This window comes from Mixophyes fleayi, chromosome 3 (assembly GCF_038048845.1).
Source record: "Mixophyes fleayi isolate aMixFle1 chromosome 3, aMixFle1.hap1, whole genome shotgun sequence".
NCBI classification, from domain to species: domain Eukaryota; kingdom Metazoa; phylum Chordata; class Amphibia; order Anura; family Limnodynastidae; genus Mixophyes; species Mixophyes fleayi.
Window position 1 is genome coordinate 285459674 of NC_134404.1, and position 2908 is coordinate 285462581.

Genomic DNA, 2908 nt, shown 5'->3' on the forward strand with positions numbered 1-2908 from the left:
ATGATTCATTAAGGAATGTAAATGTTGATAAGTGTCGTATGCTGCATTAAATTGTACTGTGCATGCCCAGAAACGGACTATACGCCAATGATCGCAAGAGCATCCAATTAATCTTTGAGCGCAAAGAACACTTCTGACAGCCTATAATTTCATAGGTGGAACTGAGAGGGGAAGGGCGTTTGCAAATAGTCAATGTACAATAATAGCGTGCCAGGTTCAAGCTCACGCAGGAGCATATGAATCAAGATCTTGGCAGCTCTCTGGTACGTGTTTTTCAGTCATATCCCTTGCACCAGCCACAGGGCAGATGTAAGTGTCAAGTGATGACAGTCGTGTATCATGCTAGAACATGTGTTTGCAATCAATATCAACTGTAAAAAATAATTTTATATACATTATACATATAATGACTATATTATTAACAGGTGAATACTTTTTTTTTTTGGCGAGTTCTGCTGGGACTTTATATTCCACATATGTATTGGGCATATCTGTTGGAGAAAGGTGTGCTCTGTATGCTGTCTCCTCTCTCACACTCTCTCTGTTGGTCCTCTAGTGCCAACTGGTGCAGGGGAGGTGATTAGGGACATCAGCATCCTGCTGCTGTATGAAACTATGACCCTGCTGTATGACACTTTGACCCTAATTGTATTCTATAACTGTTACAACTGTTGCAGCCATTGACCCTGTGTGTACCGGCATCACTGCTGTTGTTAGTGTTCTCAAATAAACCAACAACTTGGCTGCATGGACTAACATCCCTATCCAACACTGCTGACAGCTTACAGACACTACAAGGTTCTGCCAACAGTATTCTGCAGTGATTTGTGTCTCTCTGCATACGACAACTGCCCTTTAAGCAGAGCATACCTAGACCAATAGTCAAAAAGAGATGTTTCTATAGATCCGCTTGTAGTTGAATACGGAAATGCTCTTGCCATGATTACATACATTTTTACGTGCGTTCTTAAAAAAATGCACAATATGTTAATTTTGCGTGCTTTAATGAATCAATCCCTCAGTGTTTACTGTTCACACTGTTCACAGTGTATGTGTATAACACATTGCCTTACAGGCCAGAGGGTCACATATGGTGCTAGGGAAGTCCTGGAACTTAGTAGAGATTCATTTGGGTTGACAGTAGGAAGATTTTTTCTAGGGGTTATGGTTACGTGAAATGTTTGATGTAGGAATTAGAACTGGGGTAGTATTTAGATGTATGAGTGCCTTGTGGTTAAAATTATATTAATTGTGGGCTAAAATGACTTGGTATATGAAAAATTAATTGTTAGTACATACAGTGTGGCTCCATTCCTACATATTTTCTTCTATATTTGTTCCCTTATATTCATTTGGTATACCCTTTTATCTCTCTTTAGCTAACAATAGTTATTTCCAATACCTCAAACTCCTATAATGAAAGGTGATCTTAGAGTCCTAAATATCTATAATATAAATGTCTAGTGGCGTGTGTTAGTCTGTCTGTGTGTGTGTGGAAAAAAATAAAACCAAGCTGCGGCGCCACCTGCTGGGCGGAGTTATACACTGACCTACTAAATTCTTAGTGTGTGTGGAAAAAAAAAATCAGAAAGGGCTGAAATTTGGTATACTAAGATGTTTTTAATTTGTTAATTTAATTTGTTAATTGTTAAAAGTGTTTATAAAGATTTTAAAAAAAATATATATATTTCTTGAAGGAGAAGTGACAGTTGGGAGTGGTTGGTGGTTGCCGGGGGTGACAGTGGGGAGTGGTTGGTGGTTGAGGCCTGGGCTATGGCCCAAATGCATGACAAGAACCTTTTTAACACCTTAAGTAGCTTGATTTGACTAGAATGCATGAGTATCATGCACAGGTTAACTTGTATACTATATATACACACTATATATATATATATATATATATATATATATATATATATATATATATATACTATATGTATGTATATATATATATATATATATATATATATATAGATATATATATATATATATATAGATATATATATATGTGTGTATTTATATGTATATACATACACACACATATACTGTGTATATATATATATACACAGCACATATACTAAAATTGGAACGATACAGAGAAGATTAGCATGGCCCCTGCGCAAGGATGACATGCAAATTCATGAAGCGTTCCATATTTTTGAGGCTGTATAGTATCACCTACTCCTGGTATTTTTAAGGCTATACTGCCCACCTGGTCTGTGAGAGTTATCCCTTTGATAACTTCTGTGTGGAGCCCATTGGTATTTACCTCATGAACTATCCAGAGATCTACACTGCTAGCAGTATACCTTATAACCTAGGATTTCAGATAAGCATTTCAACTTTTCACATATTGTGAGTGTGCTTTTTTTATGATATTTGCTGAATAAACTCATTTGTATATAAGTACTACACTATATTGCTTTTCCTCTCTAAATACTGAGTGGAGTTTGTGAGCTGTGACTGTGCTGTGGTCCATGGTCCAGATATATTGTATCCGCACTAGCTATCTACACGTCTGTTCCTGACTCACTAGGCTGAGTTGAGGTTACTCTCAGGCATTCTCGATACAGATAAGCTGATTTATTTATATATTTTTGGTACGCTGTCATCTATTACTTTTTACTGCATATCACGGGTGTTTTTGACTGTACTACTCTATTTTTTGCTTTTTTTCTGTCTCTATTTCGGTATATGTTTGGAGTTTTTGGAAGCTGGGTGATATTGATCTTACCAGCTTAACACGATAAGCATCAAAGTCTGCATTTCCGGTACGCATACAGTATTAATTCACTGTCTGTGTGATACACACCAGTTGGCGCCACTATTCCTCCTATCTTTGAACATATTGATGATCCTTTGACCGGAGTACCTTGTGGAATCTGGGAGGGAGGCTGCCTTCTCTTAT

General features: G+C 37.1%; 1 pseudogene; it reads left to right on the forward strand.

Moving 5' to 3' along the window:
• The first annotated feature begins 2047 nt into the window (after positions 1-2047).
• On the forward strand, positions 2048-2160 carry LOC142147608 (U6 spliceosomal RNA; annotated as a pseudogene).
• Positions 2161-2908: the final 748 nt, after the last annotated feature.